The sequence below is a fragment of the Rhinoraja longicauda genome, chromosome 15 (assembly GCF_053455715.1).
Source record: "Rhinoraja longicauda isolate Sanriku21f chromosome 15, sRhiLon1.1, whole genome shotgun sequence".
In the NCBI taxonomy this organism is placed as follows: Eukaryota; Metazoa; Chordata; class Chondrichthyes; order Rajiformes; family Arhynchobatidae; genus Rhinoraja; species Rhinoraja longicauda.
This window is the reverse complement of record NC_135967.1, coordinates 17,964,833-17,979,020: the sequence shown is the minus strand read 5'-3', so window position 1 is coordinate 17,979,020 and position 14,188 is coordinate 17,964,833. Positions and strand designations below refer to the sequence as shown.

Genomic DNA, 14,188 nt, shown 5'->3' with positions numbered 1-14,188 from the left:
GGTGTCATCCATTCAGGATTGAGAATGAGAAAATATTTCTTCATTCAAATGGTAATGAAACTTTGGATTCTCTCCCAGGAGGGTTATGGAGGCTGAGTTACTTAGTGTATTTGAGAAAGAGATTTTGCACACAAAGTGAACCGTCCCTGAAGTCAAATATCAGCCATTGATGTATTTTAAAGGTGGAGTAAACACGCAGACCAAATGGCCTAGTACTGCTTCTGTTTCTGATGATCTTAATGTTCCGAGCTAAACCAGCACAGAATTGGAGATGTCATAGCGGCATGGCAACGGTTTGCTGGGAATTGTCAGCTTTAAGACTTCAGCAAGTCAAAAATAAAAGCAACTTTTGTCAATGACTCGGTCAATTTCTGGAGACGTGCACAATGCAGCACTCTCTTTCAATCTTTATGTCAGTCTTTCATCTAGCAGAGATAATGCCACAAATTCAGGCTCAGCTATTTAGAGCAATTGGATCTGAACACATTGCTATCTTCATGGTCAGAGAGTCAGTCAATTCAAACACACCCCATTTATATTATGGATCCAAGCATAATGGATGAGATTCTATAAGATCAGCAGATTTATTTTCTGTCAACTATTTCATTTATACTTCACAGAAAATTCAGCAGCAACAGAGCACTATCTCACAATGAAGTCACATTTGTGCCTTTGTCAGGCATGCACGGTCCGTGAGCAGGAACCAGGGTAGTAAGAGCAAAGACACAGTGCACACTGCCCCCGAATGAGTGAGTTGGAGGTTTGTGTCGAGCTCCAGCATTGGGGATAGTCCAAAGAATACAAGTGACCTGGGTTGTACATCATGGCATTTTAAGCATGAAAAACTCTTCCAGCTTAAAACACAAACTCAACATGCAAGGTATGCCATTATGTCTACCTTAACATATATAGCACCTTTTGAATGAAGGAAACACCTCAATGCCCGACCAAAGCACAAATCTAGGACAAAGCAAACGTTTGCAAGGAGCGTTGGAGGAGGAGTCACAGAGGAAAGGCTCAAGTTTTGGGACGGATTCCAAATGTTGGGCCCAGGCAGCTAAAAGCACAGCTGTCGAGGAAGAAGAATGACAACTGGGGATTTACAAGGGGCTGGAAGGGGAAGAGGAATCTTTATTTTTTGTAATTTATTTTCCCCTGGCACGGTTCTGTTTCAGCCTCTCAAAGACTGTCCAACATGAACTAGCACCCCAAGTTTACCCTGGTGACTTCCTTTGTGAGGTGTGCTAGAAACAGCGATTAGATCTTTCTTCCTTCATCACTGCTAAAATGAGATTAGCTGAATTAGCAGGGACGCATTATTCCTGGATTTCATCTGAACCAAGGCTCAGTACCAAAAAAAATGGAGAGAGCACCAAATTGTTTATTAGAATGTGATAGATCCCTTTTGTACTAAATAGTAGAACATAGTCAATAAGTAGAAAGTACATCGCTGAAATCACATCAACACATCTGATTGATCCTGAGCTCAGAGAAGGCATCGACTTTATTTTGCAACAACAATAATTCAGATTTCTACATACCTCTAATGTAATTAAATATCTCAATGCACTTGAGCAGCATCAGAATAAAGTGACAGGGGAGAGGCAATATAGTTAGTGCAGGTAACCAAATCTTCGGACAAAGTGTTTTAGGTAACACTGTGAAAGAAGAGATATGTAATGAGAACTCATGGCCCAGGTGGCTAAAGGAATGGCTGTAATGTCTGAAACATACAAGAAACCAGAACTACCGACCCTCTTCACTGAAACTGAACCATCTTCCATCTATTACACTGGGACCTCCTTTCTAATCCAAACTGGGCAATTTCAATCTTGCCCCCATTGGAAATCTACTTGCCAAAGTCTTACTCATCCAGCTAATCCATTAAATATTTATTTATTAATCCATCAATTTACTTCTCACATCTGTACTAAAATACCACCATCTTTATGTAATTGAAAAGGTGAAATAAGTTCATGTCCATAAATCATAGTAGCTTAAGGATTAAGGATGAGGTTTTGCCCCCTTGAGTCTACTCTGCTATTCAATCATGGCTGTTCTATCTTTCCCTCTCAACCCCTTTCTTCTGCCTTTTCCCCCATAACCTATGACACCCTGAATAAACAACCTTCAATCTCCACTTTAAAAATACCCAAAGACATGACCTCCACAGTCATCTGTGACAATAAACTCTACTGATTCACCACACTCTGGTGAAAGAAATTCCTCCTCATCTCCTTTCTCAAGGTACTTCCTTTTATTCTGAGGCTGAACCCTCTGATCCCAGACTCTCCAATTGTGGAAACATCCTCTCCACATTCACTCCATCCATGCTTTTCATCACTTGGTAAGTTTCAATGAGGTTCCCCTTATCCTTCTAAACTTCAGTGAGTACGGGCCCAGGGCTGTCAAACGTTCATCATACATTAACACAATTATCCCCAGGATCATTCTGATAAACCTCGTCTGGACCTTCTCCAATGCCAGCACACCCCCCTCAGATACGGTGCCGAAAACTGCACACAATACTCCAAATACGGTCTGACCCGTGCCTTATAGCCTCAGCATTACACCCCTACTTTTCAAGTCCTATTGAATGAATGCTAATATTTGCCTGCAAATATTTTTGGATTCTCACCCCATTTAGAAAATAGTCTACGCCTTTATTCCTACTACCAAAATGCATGATTCCACACTTTGCTACTCTATATTCCATCTGGCGCTTCTCTGCCCACTCTCCCAGCCTGTCCGTCCTTCAGCAGAGTCCCTGCCCCTCCACCTATTTTTGTATCATCTGCAAACCTTGCCACAAAGCCTTCAATCCCCTCGTCCAAATCATTAATATACAACGTGAAGAGTAGCGACCCCAGCACCAACTCCTGAGGAACTCCACTAGTCACTGGCAGCCAACCAGAAGAAGCCCCCTCTATTGCCACTCTTTGGCTTCTGCCATCCAGCAAACATGCTTCCCTCTAATACCACAGGCTCTCAGCTTGTTTTGCAGCCTCATATGTGGCAACTTCCCAAAGGCCTTCTGAAAATCCAGGTCAACAACATCACTGACTATCCTTTGTCTATTGTGCTATTGACTTCCTCAAAGAATTTCAACAGATTTGTCAGACCAGATCTCCACTTCACAAAACCATGTTGACTTCGGCCTATTTTATCATGTGCTTCTAAGTAATCCAAAACCTCGTCCTTAATAGTGGACTCTAAAATCTGACCAACCACTGAAGTCAAGCTAACCAGCCTATAGTTTCCCCACTTTTGTCTTGAACAGTGGAGTAACATTTGCAATTTTTCAGTCCTCTGGGGGCACTCGTGACTAGTAATTCTTGAAAGATCACTATTAATGCCTCCATAATCTCAAAACTATCTCTTTCAGAACCGTGTGGTGTAGTCCATCTGGTCCAAGTGTCTTATCCACTTTAGACCTTTCAGCTTGCCAAGCACTTTCTCCTTAGTAATAGCAACTCCAGTAACTTCTGCCTCCTGACTCTCTTAAATTTCTGGCATGTTGCTGGTGTCTTCCAATTATTCAATTTGTCCACCATACTGACTAATACTGACACATCCAATTTCATCTTCTCAGTTTCAAACTGCAGATTGAATTTTACCATACTATGGTCACTACCTCCAAGTGGTTCCTTCACCTCAAGCTCCCTAATCAAATTGGGTTTATTACACGACCAAATATAGAATTGCCTTTTACCCAAGGAGGCTCAATCACAAGCTGCTCTAAGCAGCCATCTTGTAGGCATTACACAAATTCCTTCTCTTGTGATCCAGTGCCAATCTGATTTTCCCAGTCTACCTGCATATTGAACTCCCCCATGACCACTGTAACATTGACTTTCTTACATACATACCGATTGTATCTCCAGAAGTAAATGGTACCCTACTCCCCGGCCAATGTTCGGAGGCCTGTATATAACTCCCATTTGGATCTTTTTACCCTTGCATTTTCTTAACTCTACCCACAAGGATTCTACATCTACTGATCTTCTATCACCTCTTGCTAAGGATTGAATTTCATTCCTTACCATCAGAGCCACTCTACCTTCTTTGCACGCCTGCCTGTCTTTTCGATAGGACGTATATCCTTTGGTGTTCAGCTCCCAGCTCTGTTCCTTTTTCAGCCACATCTCCATAATGTCCACAATGTCCTACCTACTAATTTCTAACTGTGCTATAAGCTCATCCACCATGTTCTTATACTGCGTGCATTCAAATATAACACCCTTCGTTCGGTATTCACCACCCCTTCTTCTCATATTGGTCCCCATTTTGCCTAACCTTAGACTCTTATCCCTTTTTATACTTTCAGTCCTATTATTTCTTCTGGACATTTCAGTAACCTCTCCTGTACTCTCCTTCCCTTTAATTTCATCCATACATTTCCAATTTGTTCAACCCACACCCCCCACTATTTACTTTAAAGCCCTATCCACAGCCGTAGTTATGTGGTTTGCCAGGACCCAGGTCCCAGCTAGGTTCAAGTGGAGTCCTTACGATCAGAACAGCTCCCTTCTTCCCCATTCCTGATGCCAATGTCCCATAAATTCAAAACCCACTTCTCCCCACACCAATCTTTGAGCTATGCATTCAACTCTTTAATCTTCTTGACCTTATGCCAATTTGTTTGTGGCTCAGGTAGCAATCCAGAGGTTATTACCTTTTGCGTTCTGCCTTTCAATTTAGGCCCTAGCTGCTCAAATTCCCTCAGCGGAACCTCCTTCCTAGTTCCACCTACGTCATTGGAACCCACATGGCTGACAATGACTGAACCTTTCCCCTCCCACTCCAATTTGAACTTATTGCGAGTCTGAAAGTCTCAATTCACGAACCACATTTCCCCTTTGTCACAATTATCTTTGTAATGTGATTTTCTGTAAAACAAGATTTCACAGGAATGTAATTATTGTGTTTGAGCCGAACTACCCAATTTAGGTTTTCTACTCTAGCAGCTCAATTCTTCATATATATTGTTAATTGCTGCAGCCACCACACAAGCCCTTATCTAAACTAATCACATTCTAACTCTCAGAACCCGGTCACTCGATTCATTTTGAAACCAGGTTAATAACTTTTTTACTCCCATGAACTACAATTTTACCTCATTCCATTTCCCCATTTATTTCCTTGTAATCTATTCTCTCTCACATTGCACATTCCACTTCCCATTGATTCTCTCTTTCACTTATGCTCAATCATTACAATTCCATCATTAGTATATCACACATTGTTCGTGACCATGATCATTTTTTTCTCCAATACAACTGTAGAAAATGTTTTGATTTAAAGTATTTTAAGACATTTGAACAGGTTTATGGATAGGGAAGATTCAGAGGGATATGGACCAAACACAGGCAAATCGGACGATTAGATGGACACCTGGTTAATATGGACAAGTTAAGCCGAAGGGTCTGTTTTCATGCATGCTGTGGCTATTTGATATCTTCTGCTCCTGTTTGGTAGTTCTTTCTTTTTGTTGCTCCTTCTATTCATCCCAGGTGTCAAGATCTGGATTAGATTTTTGTCTTTTGTATCATTCATACTGACAGTTGTCAGTGTTGTGAGGCATGGAGTGAAGCAAAGATTCCCAACTTGGTTGCAATTATCTTTCAGCCCACAGAGACTGCTGAGTCTAACTGCGCTTTGGTGAATGTGGAATATCACTGATTTGCATTTAATATGTACATGATAATTTTAAGCTGGCTTCACCAATATGAGAAATACTGTTGTGATTTGTCCCCAAGTGATCTTGGAGATAGAACTGTGTCAAACTCCTTTCTCCTTGATGCTTCAAAGTAGAGAGCGTTATGTACTCTCACGCACCACTTTCGCATAAACAAGAGATTAAACGGAGGCCCATTCATTCTGACTAGGAACATTAGATATTTCATATGCTGATCAAAAGAATGAAAAGCACTTTTGGTGTCCTTGCCACCATCATTCTTCTCAGCCATAACAGATTGAAAATCACTTATCTCATTTGTATCACGTGATACTTTGCAGTGGGGAAACTGGCTGGACCAGTTACTTCCATTTCAACCACAATTATAACATCAATGAAGCACTTTGAAACATGAGATGATGGTCTGTTGATGCAAATCCTTATGTTATTAGTGAAATGACAAGCAAAACGAAAGTTGAGTGAGTTTGCTTTATGAACGAGATTTGAACAGACACCTTCAAATGTGTGTACTTAAAGAACCAGATCTGGAGTCTGGGGCCTGTGCTCAGCCAAGAGAGTGAAGATGGGAGAGCCAAAGGAGCCGTGAATAAGGAGCAGAGGTCGGGGGGCAATCAAACTGGGCTGGGTAGCAAGCACCAGTGTTGCCTTCATTCCTATTACTATGGCTCACCTTTAATCAAGCTTCCAGCCACCTTAACATCCATTTCCCATACTCAAGGATCAGCCTCTATACAATGCTTTCCTGTGAAACACCTCTCTGATCGATCATTGCTGAACAACAAATAGTAGTTATGTTACACCTATAAAAGGTACTAAACCTGAACATTTTACTGAAGTATTAGCAAAAAAGATTCTGACACATGATCAAATATCAGGTGAAAAAGCAAATACAAACTGCTGGAGTAAGAAACTCAGTAGGTCAGGCAGCACCAATGTAGGGAAATGGACAGGCATTTTACATCAGGGCCTTCTTTCAGACTGGACAAAGTTTTGGATCAGGACCCTTCACTCCGAAGAATGGTCCCTACTCAAAACATCATCTGTCCATTTCCCTCCATAGATGCTGGCTGGCTTGCTGAGTTCCTCCAGCACTTTGTTTTTAGCTCAAGGTTTCAGCATCTGCAGTCGCTTGTTCTGTTTAGTTTATTGTCACGTATACCGAGATACAGGGAAAAGCTTTTGTTGCGTGCTAACCAGTCAGCGGAAAGACAATACATGATTACATGATAGTGTCGGTCACCAGGAGAAAGAGATAGGTTCACAGGGGAGGGGGGGCTTTTGGAAGCTGTTAGCAGCAGAAGGCAGAACAATGAAATTCTGTCCTCACCCTCTTTCACCTCTCCAACTCCCCCATTTCCCATATTCCACCCTTACCCTCCTGCTGTATCCTTCCACCCACTTTCCCTCCCTCTGGCTCGACATTTCACTCATCTTCCTCCCTTAACAAATTCCAAATTAACAAATTCCTTTTGTCTCCACTTCACCTCCAGTCAAGGTAACTATCTCCACCCAACTACTACTCGCCATTCATAACCTGACTCCATCTTTCATTTGCCAGTTCTTGCCCCACTCTTTCTGTCACTTCTTCTTACCAGGTTTCTCTCCTCAACTCCATCAATCTGAAGATGTAACACCTGTCCCTATACCTCCTCCCTCGACTCCATCCAGGGACTTTAAATTCTTTCCAGGTGAGACAGAAGTTCAAATGCACCTCCTCAAACCTCATCTACTGCATCTGGTGTTGCCAATGTGGGCTCCTGTACATTGGCAAGAACAAACAGACTCAGCGACCGTTCCTCTGAACACTTACCCTCGGTCTGCCAAGCCTTCTGGATCTCCCAATTGCTAACCACATTAACTCCCCTTCCCATACTGGCCATCCTGTCCTGGGCCACCTCCATTGCCAGAGTGAGGCCACATGCAGACTGGAGGAACAGCACCTCATATTCCGCTTGGGTAGCTTACAACCCAGAGGAATGAAAGTTGAATTCTCCAATTTTAGGTAACTTCTACAATCACCTCCCTCCCCCTCTTTTTTTAAAGAAGGGAGAGCTTCTTCCACTTCACCTCTGCTAGATTATTAATAATAGTTCAATTTTATGTTTAAGAAAATAATAAAACCTGTGATTCAGTGATATAAGTTTAAAGTTTCCCAGTGAGCTGGAGTGGTCAATGAATGCATTCTTCCCAACTTGGACAGCTGCCATTCGCAATTAAATCTTAGAGCATTACACGAAGAGGGCGAGCGAGCGCACGTGGATATGAAAGTACAACATTCAGGACTGAAGCAGTGACCGACCACACGAGGTCTTCTTTAATCACGCGTCTTTCACATGGATGGATGGTTGGCAGTTTGCATCGCCACAATGGGGAAATATCCAATGTTCAGACAACTCTGAAGATTGTGACCCTGACAATTCTGCTTTTAAAGGCACCTTCACGCTCGCTATTAATCCTCTGCGTGCATTATACCAGCCGTCTTTAAAATGACTCACTTCCAATCAGCTCTCTTCCAGGACCTCAATCATTGCAGTAATTAAGGTGTTTTTTTTAAGAACGTATAAACTGGACGCCAACGCAAATCCTGGGTAAAGTCACGTGAAACGGGATAGATTGAACAGATTTGTTTCAGTCACCACACTTTGCTCCATACGAAATGAACCCTTCAGCCTTGCAGCTTCTCTCTGGTCTACAAGAGTTGGGGAAACTCATTCACAATTTGTACCCGGTCACCGAATGAAAAAGCTCCGTCAACATACCTGAGAAACAACCCTTTGCTGATGAATACAGAGCAGTCCTCTCACCATCCGCCAGACTCCACACACGGTCGCACGCTCCACCTAAACTCCTGTTTGTTTGGGGATTTCCTAACTAGATGTTCACCCTTTCCATTAACGAAGGGTGAATCACATTTTTTTCCATAATATCGGCCAATGCCACGATAAGGGATCGTCTCCAAGCTTCACACGGGATAGAAATGAGGCAGCGTTTCCAGCTCTCGGTCCCAATGTTGTTTTGCTGGTCAAAGCCTAGAGAAATGAAAACGAGACTTAGTTCACGGAAGGGGTCGCAGATATAAACTTATATTCTTTTTTTTAAACTGTCTTTGAAGATTGAGCAACATACAAAATCCCCGTTTGCCTTACTGTGTGTGGAAAGAGTGGCGAAGAGGCGTAATGGAAGAGAGGGTCCTGGCTGAGGCATAGAGTTGGGGAACATAGTTCAGGTAAACTGCAGCATGGCAAGGTGGATTGCAAACCCTTTAGTTTGCCACTAGTACCTGTGCCACTAGCAGAAGTGGCATGCAAGGTCGGGACCCATGAACATTGAAATGACACAAAGTGCTGGAGAAACTCTCTCAGCAGGTCAGGCAGCATCTCAGGAGAACATGGATGGATGGGTAGTGTAAGAAAATAACTGCAGATGCTGGTACAAATCGAAGGTATTTATTCACAAAATGCTGGAGTAACTCAGCAGGTCAGGTAGCATCTCGGGAGAGAAGGAATGGGTGACGTTTCGGGTCGAGACCCTTCTTCAGACTGATGTCAAGGGGGCATGGATAGGTCACGTTTCGGATCAGGATCCTTCTTCATTCTCGCAGTCTCTTGAGTCTGGATCAAAGATGCCCTGCTCTATTATCTTTGGTCTGGATTGACAACACACTGACAAAACACATTTAAACTACTTGCACCAAAGGGGGAAAACACACCCAAAATGTAGCCACGATCAAGTAATTGTGTCGGCCCAGTTGGTTTAATAGGGACTGAGATAAACATATTTGTTTGTAACAATTAGTGAAGCTCATTGTCAAGGACACTGGGGGCTGGGGAAGGGTAGTTTGGAGACGCTCCCTTGGATTACAGTACCGCTCCTATTTTCCCAGAAGTGATGCCGACATTTCGACATTACATGGCACGGGGAAATTGTAGGGATCAGAGTTGCGGGAAGCCGTCCAGTAGCCGCGCCCCCGGCCCCGGCCTCTGTCACACAACATGTAGACCAGATGAATAACTACACACGTTGCAAGAAAGACTGCACCTCTGCCCCGTCCCGTCAGCCCAGTCCCCAGCACAGCCCAGTCCCCAGCAAAGTCCCCAGCCCCCAGCACAGCCCAGTCCCCAGCCCCCAGCACAGCACAGTCCCCAGCCCCCAGCACAGCACAGTCCCCAGCCCCCAGCACAGCACAGTCCCCAGCCCCCAGCACTGTCCCCAGCCCCCAGCACTGTCCCCAGCCCCCAGCACAGTCCCCAGCCCCCAGCACAGTCCCCAGTCCCCAGCCCCCAGCACTGTCCCCAGCCCCCAGCACTGTCCCCAGCCCCCAGCACAGTCCCCAGCCCCCAGCACAGTCCCCAGCACTGTCCCCAGCCCCCAGCACTGTCCCCAGCCCCCAGCACTGTCCCCAGCCCCCAGCACAGTCCCCAGCCCCCAGCACAGTCCCCAGCCCCCAGCACTGTCCCCAGCCCCCAGCACTGTCCCCAGCCCCCAGCACTGTCCCCAGCACTGTCCCCAGCCCCCAGCACAGTCCCCAGCCCCCAGCACAGTCCCCAGCCCCCAGCACTGTCCCCAGCCCCCAGCACTGTCCCCAGCCCCCAGCACTGTCCCCAGCCCCCAGCACTGTCCCCAGCCCCCAGCACTGTCCCCAGCCCCCAGCAGTCCCCAGCCCCAGCACTGTCCCCAGCCCCCAGCACTGTCCCCAGCCCCCAGCACTGTCCCCAGCCCCCAGCACTGTCCCCAGCCCCCAGCACTGTCCCCAGCCCCCAGCACTGTCCCCAGCCCCCAGCACTGTCCCCAGCCCCCAGCACTGTCCCCAGCCCCCAGCACTGTCCCCAGCCCCCAGCACAGTCCCCAGCCCCCAGCACAGCCCAGCACAGTCCCCAGCCCCCAGCACAGTCCCCAGCCCCCAGCACAGCCCAGCACAGTCCCCAGCCCCCAGCACAGCCCAGTCCCCACCCCAGTCCCGTCAGCCCAGTCCCAAGCACAGAGCCCAGTCCCCAGCACAGAGCCCAGTCCCCAGCACAGTTCAGTCCACCCCAGCCCAGACCACAGTCCAGCCTCCATCCAGTGCGGCTCAGCCCAGTCCAGCCCAGAGCACAGTCCAGCCCAGCCCCCAGCGCGGCTCGGCGCAGACTTGCGAGCAGCCTGAGTCCCGGCACATAACGCCCCGCTCACTTGTTTGCCCGCCTCAAGCAGAGGTTCGCCCCACGAAACTGTTCGAGAGCTCCCACTCACCCACCGCCCTCACTCGCTCGCTTCAGAGTGTCATCTCTTTTAGTTTTAAAAGGATTGCAATTAAGGACACACATAAAAGTGTAATTCCCATACCGGGAGTCGAACCCGGGCCGCCTGGGTGAAAACCAGGAATCCTAACCGCTAGACCATATGGGAACGGCTGTCAGAGGGTGGCTGCCGACCTACACCAGGCTGGGACGAGTGTTGCAACATTGCCTTCTGAAGTTTGGCTGCTTCTTGGGTCCGAAGGCAAAGAGTGCCGACTAACACCAACCCTTGGTGACAAAGGGACTTCGCGCAGCTGGTTTACTACGACGTTAACAAGCAGTCAGCCGGCAGTCGTGCACTACAATTATTATGACCTGCTGCTTCTCAGAAATGTGTAGCTACTTCATTAACGCAGAAATGGTGCTCTTTGACTCCTGGATTACTTGTGACTTCTCACCAGTCAGTAAGCAAGTCCCAACTACAGTCATTAAACTCTTGACAAAACTACTGTTTAAAAGTGCAAGATTTTTCACATTACAAGATTCAAAGAGAAACTAAAAGGTCGACTATGGGATAAATTGTCATAACAAATAACATTGTGCTTAAATATCAGGGTGTCATTTGCAAACAACTCCACGTAAATATGAGAATTTTATTTTTCTTTAAAGAATGAAATTTCCAGTCTTGTTCCTGGATGGTCGGAGTCATTTGCAACTGTGCTGTAATGCATATCCCCCATATACACCAGTTGCTCCAGCTGAGACCTTTTCAGTGGATTGTTAAATTGCCGTAGAACTGTAGGGGGCATTGCAGCTGATCAAAGCATTGATTTCAACCCCCAACCATATGTAAAAAAAGCACCTGTGGCTGACTGACTATCTTCAGTCCTGAAGATAGATGGGTAAAGGGTAATGGGATGGACATAAGAGGAAAATTAGAAATCACAAAATAATGCTTGATGAAATAACACTTTAATAAATTTTACAATATTCCATATGAGTCTAATTAATAAAACAGCAAGAGACAGTCCAAATTGGTTTACAATTAAATACACTATATCTCAATTCAATAATCTTTTTAAATGAAATAAATGTACAGTTAGCAAAAAAAAAGAAAATAATGGATATGATTTGGTGGCCTTGGTTACAAGTTATCCACAGTTTTGAACTAAATAAGAAATGGAGAAATAAGAAAAAGCCCTTATAATAAAGTATAAGGATAGAAGTTTTGGATGATCTTACTCAGAGATCAGAGAGTAGTATCTGTTTTGACAAAGAAATATCAAGGGGTCAGAAACTCTGTTGGGCGTGATTTAAATGCCCCCATAAAGTACACAAGCCACTTGAGAATTAAAGGATAAAAATAACTTGTCTACTAATCATAACAGAATTTCATTTATCATACCTGTAGGAGAAATTAAGTTGGCAAGGATTCTTCTGGAAAATAAGTTCATGAAATGTATTTGCGATAATTTCCAGGAATAATACAAAATGCAATTAACCAATACATTTTGATCTGTCCATGTCAGGTATGTTCGGTTTATTAGGAAGCTCCAAGTGAAGGATCTTCACAAAAAAAAAGAAAATAATGTAATTGAATTTCTCTTTTGAATTTGATAGCAAGGTTCTTAAGACCAAAATAATGTCTAAAACTTACATGTGAAGAAATCCATAAGTAAGAGGCCAAGTTGGCTAAGGTGAATTGGGGAATTCAATTGAAAAATATGATAGTAGATGAGTAATAGTACAAAATGAAACAAATGTTTTAAAAGTTTAAATTAATTCAAGGCAGCACTGTGATGCAGAGGTTGAGTTGCTGTTTTTCTGCTAGATCTTTGGCTTCCTCCCACAGTACAGATTTGTAGGTTAATTGGCTTAGTATAGATGTGTATTGTCTCTAGTGTGTGTAGGATAGTGTTAATGTGTGAGCAGCGCTAGGCGGCGCGGACTCAGTAGATCAAAGAGGCTGTTTCTGCGCTGCATCTCATAAAACAATAAAACTAATTTACTTGCCATTGGATACTAAATGCACGATAGGAAAAAGTAGTCCATCCAGAGCAATTTACAGAAGTTTAGGAAGGTATTTGATTGAAGAAAAAGAAGAATAGCAAGACTGAGGATTAAGAGTATTGTTTTTAAACAAGGCAGCAAAGTAAAGCTGAAGAAAATTAAAAAGGTTTTACGAGGATGTCCCCAAGACTTGAGGGCTTGAGATATTGGGAGAGGTTGGGCAGGCTTGGACTTTATTCCTTGGGGTTTAGGAGGCTGAGTAGTAATGTTATAAAGGTGTATACAATTATGAAGGGGATAGATAGGGTGAATGCACAATCTTTTACCCAGAGTAGGGGAATCAAGAACCAGAGCACCTAGGTTTAAGGTGAGAGGGGAAAGATTTAATATGAACCTGAGGGGCAACTTTTTCCACAAAGACGATAGTGGGTAGATGGAACAAGCTGCCAGTGGAGGTGGTTGAGGCAGGTACTATACTAACATTTGAAAGATATTAGGACAGGTCCACGGATATGAAATGTTGAAAGGGATATGGGCCAAATGTACATGGGACATTCTGGTCAGCATGTGCAATTTGGGCTGAAGGACCTATTTCCATGCTGTATGAGTCAATGAGAGGCAGTTGTGGGGGCACTGATATGGCTGCTGCTGTCAGTGTTTCCTGAGACGCTATCAACCCAACAGTATCCAAAGTAGTAAACTTATTTCAGAGGTGAACAACCACAGGAATCTCCTGCACTACCTTCCTTGTACCTGACTAAATGTTGATGTGACCATTTCTGTGAAAGTTTTATTACAACATTCTCTGCCTCTTGTGGCGTCTTTTCCAAAAAGCTTTTATTTCTCCACAGAAAGTAATTTCATTGAATATATTAAATTATTATTTACTTATGGAGGCACAAAAACTGACATCAGACTGAAGAAGGGTCTCGACCCGAAACGTCACCCATTCCTTCTCCCCAGAGATGCTGCCTGACCTGCTGAGTTACTCCAGTATTTTGTGATACCTTCGATTTGTACCAGCATCTGTAGTTATTTTCCTACACAAAGATAGTCTGAGGGTCACCAATGAGGCAGATAGTTCATGTGCTTGTCTAAATGCTTCTTAAACATTGTGATGGTATCTGCTTCCTGCACTTTTCCTGGCATGACGTTCCAGGCATCTACCACTCTCGGTAAAGAAACTTGCCTCATACATTTCCTTTAAACCTCCCCCTCTAAACCTAAAGGTATGCCCTCTAGTATTTGACTTTTCACCCGAGGA

The 14,188-nt window shown here is 44.4% G+C and overlaps 1 protein-coding gene and 1 non-coding gene across 2 annotated transcripts in view; both read right to left on the bottom strand.

The window, feature by feature from the left end:
* elf1 (E74-like ETS transcription factor 1) overlaps nt 1-8,580 on the bottom strand; it is a 212,492-nt gene extending 203,912 nt beyond the window's left edge. Inside the window, exon 1 of the mRNA XM_078412279.1 lies at nt 8,458-8,580. The gene's annotated coding sequence lies outside the window, so the exon portion shown is untranslated. The remainder of the gene's footprint in view (nt 1-8,457) is intronic.
* A 2,431-nt stretch (nt 8,581-11,011) lies between these two features.
* trnae-uuc (transfer RNA glutamic acid (anticodon UUC)) lies at nt 11,012-11,083 on the bottom strand. Its single transcript has one exon. It is a non-coding gene; the product is annotated as a tRNA-Glu (tRNA).
* Between the last annotated feature and the right edge of the window lie 3,105 nt (nt 11,084-14,188).